Source organism: Tamandua tetradactyla, chromosome 3 (assembly GCF_023851605.1).
Source record: "Tamandua tetradactyla isolate mTamTet1 chromosome 3, mTamTet1.pri, whole genome shotgun sequence".
Taxonomy (NCBI): Eukaryota; Metazoa; Chordata; class Mammalia; order Pilosa; family Myrmecophagidae; genus Tamandua; species Tamandua tetradactyla.
Genome location: NC_135329.1, coordinates 154,027,762 through 154,037,060, shown reverse-complemented (window position 1 = coordinate 154,037,060; position 9,299 = coordinate 154,027,762). Strand labels below are relative to the sequence as shown.

At 38.2% G+C, this 9,299-nt stretch overlaps 1 long non-coding RNA gene across 1 annotated transcript in view; it reads right to left on the bottom strand.

The window, feature by feature from the left end:
* Window positions 1-1,654: 1,654 nt before the first annotated feature.
* Window positions 1,655-9,299, bottom strand: part of LOC143677833 (uncharacterized) — a 55,844-nt gene continuing 48,199 nt past the window's right edge. The window contains exon 3 of the long non-coding RNA XR_013172916.1: window positions 1,655-1,732. This is a non-coding gene — a long non-coding RNA (uncharacterized LOC143677833). The remainder of the gene's footprint in view (window positions 1,733-9,299) is intronic.

Sequence of the window (9,299 nt, the reverse complement as noted above, 5' to 3'; positions counted from 1 at the left end):
AATATCTATACAATAATAGGGTCGGGATCTTGAAAAGCACATCCTGTGAGATGTCTTACTTACACAAGTGACAAGTCAGACAAAGCTGGCATGTATTCAAGGAGTCTTGCTTCCTGTGACTTATACAAAAGAAAGCATTTCATGCCATGGTGTCAGTTTACAGGTGACCACTTGAAAAAAATCTAATGCGCAAATGCTCAAATTATATTATCTATTAATACGTAAGAGGATCTATTTATTCATCCTACGGTAATCATTTTTCTCATTTGTAAAATTACACATCCTGTGAAAATAGGGTGTGTATATGTGTACACTATCCCCTTTACCCTACTTCTCATCATTTCCATTCCCCAAAACTCATTTAACAATCGATGAACCAAGAACCTGGTGTTATTGTCCTTGAAGGGTAAAGTATTTTGGAGCCTGGGTAAAGGTCACCATGCAAAACAATATCCTTTTACTGTATCCAAGAGAAAAGTTAGGATAGGACTTCCACCAAGCAACAATTCAAAGATCCTCTTTATCTTTCTGGAGGCTTTGGACCTTTCAGCAATGACCTTACCAACAACACTTAGTAATTCTCCAGCCTGGACATGTGAATGCCAGGGTCTCTCATAGGGGTAGTCGTCCCATGTCTAAGATTGTTTCTTTTCTGTTCATGACAGCAGGTCCCAGCTAGAACCCAGTCTATTTTGAATACCACTTGATGACTTTCCTCATTCTTATCCTCCAAATCCTGTGTTCCTCGTATATTGCTAATATGTTTCCACAAAACCACTGTTTAGGCTTGAAATTTTATTTTTTTGACTCTTCTGTTTTTCTTCTTTGAAATTCCTAATCACAGTGTCTAAACCAATTTCAGGCTTCTACCTTATCTCCTTCTTTCTGTTATCATAATACTCTTCTAAAGGGTATCCCAGATTCTAATCTTTTCTCTGTTTCCAACCATCTCTATATACTTGCAGTGTAATCTATCCAAATGAACCCCCTGATTATTTCACTCTTGGCACATTGCAGCAGGCACAGCACTATGTTCGCTGCCCCATGTTCTCTTCCTGGGCACACAAAAACACCACATTTCCCAGCCTCTAGGTTGACGTCACATGACTGAGTTCAGAAAAATAGGAGTATGTTCTGGTCCAAGGCATATAAGAGCCAGTATGCCTCTCCTTCCCCTTCCTTGATAACCTGGGAAGTCAGGTTTGAAACAGTGGCTCATCAGATAGAGGGAGCCTAAATCTCCAATTTTACTGGGTAGAGGAAAGACGACCACAGACTTTTCATGAGTACGAAATAAACTCTCTCATACTAAGTCACTGACTTTTCAGGGTTTGTCTGTTGTAGCACTTTGGGTTAGTTTTAATATTATCAAAAACTCTCAATTCATTTCCAGAAAACAATCTACTCCTCAGCCATTCAGTTTTTTCATTATCTGCTCCTAACCGAGGCAAGTGCTGATTAGAAGGCAGGCCTTCTGTTTCGCACTTTACATACACTGTCTCATTAATCTTCATAACAACCTAAGGAGGAATTATCATTAAATCCATTTTATAGCTGTATTAGTTAGGGTTCTCTAGAGAAACAGAATCAACAGGGAACACTTGCAAATATAAAATTTATAAAAGTGTCTCACATGACAGCGGGAACAGAGAGTCCAAAATCCACAGGGCAGGCTGTGAAGCCGACAATTCCGATGCAGGGTCTGGACAAACTCCACAGAGAAACTTGCTGGCTGAAGCAGAAAGAGAGACTGTCTCTTCTGAATCCTCCTTAAAAGGCTTCCAGTGATTAGATTGAGTATCACTCATTGCAGAAGATACTCCCCTTGGCTGATTACAAATGGAATCAGCTGTGGATGAAGCTGATGTGATCATGATTTAATTCTATGAAATGTCCTCATTGACAAACAGGTACCACCATTTGGCCAAATTGACACATGAAGCCGACCACGACAATAGCTAAGGAAACAGAGGCTCGAAGAGGTAAACAATTTATGCTCACACAAGCCAACAAATGCCTAGGACTAATACAAAAACCCATGATCCTTCAACTACACCTGATTTTTTTTCTTTTTGAATCTCTTCTGCATGTCACTTTTCTTGAAGATGCTTCCAAAAAATTATCTGTAGTCCAATAAGGTTGATAATGCTGCATTTTCTGCCTTTCTTAACTGTAGTTTAGTTAGAAATAGTGCTTTGGGTGCCTGGAGAGTGATAACATGCACAGAGGAAGCTCTTTCAGAATAGCAGGGCAGCCTGTTTAGTCACCCTCATTAAAGAACCATAGAGCACCATGGAAAGGGAAGGTAGGTGAATGTACCTGTGCTTTGCTGAACATGAGGTTTGGGGCCATAGCAGTTTTTGGTACCAAAGCAGCTCTGTCAACAATGAATCTTACTGCTCTGTTAAAGGACACAGTCCGCCAATAATACACATGAAGTTGTTTTGAGAGAGTCATGCAACCCTATGCAAATATGAAGTAGGACCATAGATTTATTTTCTTCCTAAACCTGTGTAGAGTGTCATCAACTAACCACTGAAGCAACAAAGGTGGGACGCTTCCTTCTGACTTTCAAACTCATCTCATCACGTTTTCAGTGATAGCTGGCAAAGTTCCACTAAAAGCTGTAATAATCCCAGGGGGTTGTGCAAACCATTCTGAAGAACCAGTGTTGGTGAATGGCAGAAACAAAGCAGAAGTGAAAGATCATCAGCAGTCCTGGGCAGATCCAGTTTGAGGGCAGACACAGGCTTTGTGTTTAAAGACACGCAGTAGATTAAAATAATTTGTTTATTTAAATAGAAAGTCTCTGTTGATGGCTACACAACTTTGACCAGACATAAGATTTTCTGTGTGTTACCTGGTATAAGGATGTGTAAAAGTTTCCTAATATAGTATTCTTGTAGCCTGGAAAATTAGTAACTCCCACCATGCAACCCTTTGTAGGATCATGTGCTAATGAAGAAGATGCTCTAATAATTAGGCCTAGAGCCCACTGAATGTAACACCTTCCAATTAGCACTCTCCAGCATGAATTCTGCCATTATCATTAAACAACAAAGACAAAAATGGGTATCAATCCACATAATAGAAAATAATTGATGAAGTTGGAGGGCGTGATTATTTGTGATTACTTTACAGTCATGCACAGAAAGTACAAGAACCATAGCTAGTGGTTAATCTCTGGCTACCTCTTTGAAGATAATGAAATTGGCTTCCTACTGATGATTATTCATTAACAATTAATTCTTTCTCAGTGATCTGCCTCATTTTCAGCTTCTCACTACAAACATGCAATGGAATAATTACAAGTGGAAATGAAAAAGCAATTAGTGGCAGATAATGCCAACATCTGATTAAAAAACAGTAGAACAGATTAGCAGTTCCATAACTGCAAGTCTGCTGCCTTCAGCAGGGAGGTGTAAGTCACCCAGTTATACCACACTTCAAGCTGTGCTTTCTCTTTTATTGCCTTCCCTCCATTATGGTCTGCCACATTAAATGCTCTCCTTTATTCTAGGGGGCATTGGCTTGTTGCAAATACTTCCTAAAGATTAAGTAGCATTGGAGATGGTTTGTAGTCCTGAGGGCTGAAATTCTAGAAGGTACTATCTCATGATGGCTAAAACGTATGTCAACATACCTTCTTTGGAAATTACAGAAAATACCAGACATTTCCCTGCTTCAGTGTCAACTTAACTCTTGTTTAGTTCTTCAGAAGAAGAGCATGACTAAATCCAAGAGGCAAAAGAGAAGCACTTTCTTTGAGCATTTATCTACCTACATCCCTGCTTGCTTTGGTTTTTTTAAGATTGGTTTCTCACCTTGCATAGTCTGGGACAAAAACCGTCAGTGGCTTTTTATCTAACATTTATCAAGAGTTAAGATAGCCCTGACTGTTGTATAAATAATCCCTCATAAAAGCTTTATAATTTTGCTGTTCTCAGTGATGCAGTTTGTGTATCAGAGACAAGAATAAAGCATCTCACATGCTGAGAACTATGTGGGGAGTGTCAAAGCCATCACTGCAGAAGGTTAAAAGCAATTCTCTTTTGAATAATCTGGAAGATGTGTTAATATGAAGATTTGGTAAAATCTTGTTATGGACTTTAGCACGGTATAAAGCACAGATAAGAGTGTAGATGAAAGCTGTTTTAAGAAATAGGGTTTTGAAAAGAACTAGATATTTAACTATAGAATCATTTCATTATGTGTGATTTCACCAGATCCACAAAGATCAAAATAAAAAAGAAAGAAGGCACAGAATGGGAATAATCCAAACTTTGAAGCCTGATATGTACCAGTATGGTGTCCATTATGATCAGTTAAACATCTACTCAGATGTTCACATTCATCGTTGCTCATTCAATATGGGTGTTAAAGATTTTAATATCACTACTGAATATTTCAAAATGTGATTAAGTATCTTTTATGTACCAGAAACTGTGTATGAGCATAAACGTTAATCAGAGGTAGTATCCCAGCCCTCAATCAGCTCGAAGTCTAGTGGAGGAGAAACATAAAGAAATGAGTGCAATAAAATGTGATGATTGTTACAATTGGGACATTTATAGGGTACAAGTGGGAGTGTTAATTGCTCCTTTCATAGGAGCAATAGTGACTAAGTGTTCTCATAAACAGATGATGGCTAAACTAAACCTTGAAAAATGAGTAGAATTTTTTTGCATAGGGATCACAGGGGCAAAGGGCATTTCAAGAAGAGAAGAAAATAAAATAAAGGCATGGAGGTAGAAAACAGAATGGCCATGAGAAAGATGGAAATTAATTACCTGGAAGAACTTTTCTTTCTGAAATAGATCAACAGTATTCTTAATCTCCCTTTTGGAGCTTGGAAAAGATAAATGCAGTACCTCAACAAACTCTAAGCCTGGGATGTCATGGCCTTGCTTAAATTGGATCTTCAGTACTCTGAGGGGTCCACTCAATGTTAGAAAGGTGTTTATGAATCAGAAGTTAAGCCCTTTCTCTGGAGAAATGAAGACTAAATATTAAGACAAGCTATGAAAGAAATATTGACCAACTTCTTACATGAAGATATGTTTCCTTTCTCACAAATCAATATTAATCAGAGGCAGCTGCCACAAAAAGGACAATCCATTTTTTTTTCTCATCAATTTATGTGCTTGTACCTCTTTCTCTTCTCCAATCTATATTAACCTCACTAGAGAGTATTGAAGACCAGCTATATGCTGGTGATGCCCAAATTTATATCTTCAGCTCTGACCTCTAATATGAACTTGACTTTTGAAACCTACTGTCCATTCACCTTCTTAATTGGATGTCTAATAGCATCATATTAGAAGTTCAACTCTTGATTCCAGTTCTTTCTGGCATCTTCCCTTTACATTTCCTTCATCCCTTCATCAGAGAACACCACTACTTAGACAGAAAACTTTGGACCAAAATCCAGGAGTTGTCCTGGACTCTTCTCATTATCTTAGTCTACATCTTCTCCATCAACATATATTGTTTACTCTATCTTAAAAAAGTAGTCTAATCTGACTACATCCAACCTGCTCTAGTGTTGTCATCCTGCTGTAAGCCTCTATTATCTCTTATGGCGATATCTCCAATATGCTCTAACTGGTCTCCCAGTTCCACTTTCACCCATCCTCTCTATTATCAGAGGAATATTTAAAAATACAAATCTTATTACTTCTGTATTCAAAAATCTTACATGGCTTTACATGTCTATTAAAATAAAATCCAAAGTCCTTGCCATGACATCCAAGGCTATACATGACCAGGCCCCAGATCTATCTGCAGTCAAATTCCCTACCATTCTTTCCACACTTGCTTTTGGCTTGCATAAACTCTCTTCTCTTTGCTCAAGGGAAGAGAAGATTAAGATGGTTCAGAGAGGTCAATCCAAAATTTAATCATAAACACATTTATTTTAAGGTACGTCTGACACAGCTTTGAAATATCAATGAGAATGTTGCAAGTGTGGAGCTACTATCTTAGCCAGGAGATCTGGGGCTAGAGATATACATTTGCATGTCATATGCATACAGTGGCACTTGCATCGTACAGGGAGGAGAGGAGGGAACTAGGAAGATGCCTTGAGGAACAACAACCTACAAAGGCCTAGTGGAAGAGAATAACGCTATAAAAGAACTGAAAATCAGCCCCCAAGAGGCAGGAGGAAAATAAAAGGAGTGTTTTGGCAGAAGTCCTGGAAGATGAGAAATGGGGACAGCTGGTATTGACAATTCTTTTGAGAAGTTTGGCAGTGAGGAAGAGATAAAGCAGTTGCAGCAGGGAGACGTATGGTCAAGTAAAGAACATTATTTTTATGGGTGAGATTTGAACATATTTAAAAACTGATAAGAATTAATATTTGAATGGAGGTTGACAACAGACAGAAAAAAGAGAGAGGTGAAGGAACAAATGGCATCACTATCTTGAAAAGGTTAGAATCACAAGAACAGCACTAATTTTGGAAGTTAAAAATGAAGAAATAAACATTTATGGGTTTAAAATACATATTTAACAGTTGGCATGTCTAATATAAGCTTTATAACTTAAAATTGCTGAAAAAGAAAATAAATCTCAGATAATTCAAAGGAAAGAAAATAAACAGCAAAAAGCAAATTAAATAAAAAGAAAAAATTATGTGTGTATATATATATATAAATAAGAGAGTGAGAGGATAGAGTAACATCATCAAGATGAAAGCATAAGATATCTCCAGGAACATTTCCTTTAGAGACAGCAGCCAACTGAAATGGCAGATTCAAATCACTTGGAACTCTGGAGATGATAGAGACCACTCAAAGATTCCATAAATACCAAATCAAAGAAATAAGGACCCACTTCCCAAAAAAAGAGGTACGAGAGCAGCATAGACCTGCCACTGTGGACCCCTCCCCAATTCTCAGTCTCATGTAGTATAAGAAACACAGCAGCTGCACCTACTGCCGTGGTTACTGACTACAGAGCCACTCCCAGCGGTGATTTTAGATTCCTATACATATTCAAGCATGGAACCCAAGGCCACATAGTCCCTTATTGGTCAGTATGTGTGAGCATACAAAGCAGACCCCAGAAGTCAAAGTAACCCACAGCAGAACTACTGGCAAGCTATGCATACTTGAGCCACTTAAATGAAAATTAGTTTTTGTTTTTGCTTTTTTTGACACTGACCTCATTTTAGTTTCATGGGTCTGGATCCCCTAACGTGGAAGTTACTGTAAGTAGGAAATCCACACAAAAAGAAGAAACTGGACCACTGTAGAGCATGGTAGACCAGGCATGAAAGGTAGAGCATGGGAAAGAAGTTCAGCAAATCACAGTTGCTGGGGAGGAAAATCTGTATAAAATCAAAGACAATAGCTCAGGACTCCCAAAGGATAAAGATGATGAAGGTGATCCTCTTCTAGAGGGAAACAGTTGCATATGTTAGGGTAATCCTAATAGTTACTGCACATGTCCAGAGCAAGAGGCAGGTGCAGAAAGACCTGAGAAAATCCAAACAGTTAAACACAGGCTGCTCTATAGTACCAGAATAAACTGGATTAAGCATTGAAGAACCTTAACACACAGCCAATCTACACTAAAACCCTATGCAAGAGGGAGAAACTGAATTCCAGAGTTAGCACATGAAAATAAATCAAATGCCCAGATGTCAGCAAAAGATCACAAGCCATACAAATAAACAGGAAGAAATGCTTCAGTCAAGAGAAGAAATGAAAACTTGTTCAAGTTTGCTAGCTGCTGGAATGCAATGTACTAGAAACGGAATGGCTTTTAAAAAGAGGAATTTAAGAAGTTGCTAGTTTACAGTTCTAAGGCCGAGAAAAATTCCCAATTAGAACAAGTCAATAGAAATGTCCAATCAAAGGCATCTAGGGAAAGATAACTTGGTTCAAGGAGGCCGATGAAGTTCAGGGTTTTTCTCTCAAGTGAGAAGGCACATGGTGAACACAGTCAGGGCTTCTCTCTCAGCTGGAAGGGCACATGGCGAGCAAGGCGTCATCTGCTAGCTTTCTCTCCTGGCTTCCTGTTTCATGAAGCTCCTCAGGAAGCATTTTTCTTCTTCATCTCCAAAGGTCACTGGCTTGTGGGCTCTCTGCTTCTCATGGCTATGTTGTTCTTCTCTGCTCTCTTTGAATCTCCCATTCTCCAAAATGTCTCCTCTTTTATAGGACTCCAGAAACTTATCAAGACCCACCCAAATGGGTGGAGACATGCCATCACCTAATCCAGTTTAACAACCACTCTTGATTAAATCACATCTCCAGGTAGATGATCTGGGACTACAGTTTCAAACATACAGTATTGAATAGGGATTATTCTGCTTTTATGAAATGGGGTTTAGATTAAAACATGGCTTTTCTAGGGGACATACATCCTTTCAAGCCAGCGCAAACCAGCGCAAAACTACAAAGAAAATATAAACAGTGGAACAATTAATCAAAAATGTCCAGTCAAATCACCTAAATCAATTCAAGAAGCTAAAAAAATATATGGTTAGAAATGAAATAAATTTGGATATAGAACTAAAGGATATAAGAAAGATGAAATTAAAGAATTATAAAGCTTTAAAAGGAACATAGAATTTATGGTTATGAAAAATACAATAATGGAGGTTAAAAATACACTAGAGGTGTGAACAGGCACAAGAAAGAAACAGTGTAGTAGAAACAGGACAATCAAAGTAAGCATTTGAAGAACAGATAGAGAAAGGAATGGAAAAAGGTGAGCTGAGACTAAGGGACTGGTGGTATAAAATGAAGTATATCAACATATTCAATATGGGAGCCTCAGAAGGAGAGGAGAAGGAAAAAAGGAACAAAAAGAAAATTTGAGGAAATAATGACTGAAAATTTCCAAAGTCTTACAAAAGACATAAACATGTCTAAAATCTTATGAAAGATATAAACATGTGCAAGAAGTACAATAGGATAAACCCTAATAGACATACCCCAAGACACATACTAATGAAAATATTAAATGCCAAAGATAAGGACAGAATTCTTAAAAAGCAGGAAGAGAAAAACAATTTGTCATATACAAGGGAGACTTGATAAGACTAAATGCTGACTTTTCATCAGAAACCTTGGACTCAAGAAGGCAGTGGTATAACCTATTTAAGATACTGAAAGCAAAACTGCCAACTCCAAATTCTTTAGCTAGGGGAGGAATTGTGGGAAAATGGCAGAGTAGGAAGTCCAGGAACCAGTCCCTCCACCAGAATCACTATTAAACAGGCAGGAACTGACTGAATCAACTATATCAAAACCCCAGAGGCCAGTAGAACACTGTACAGCATCCAG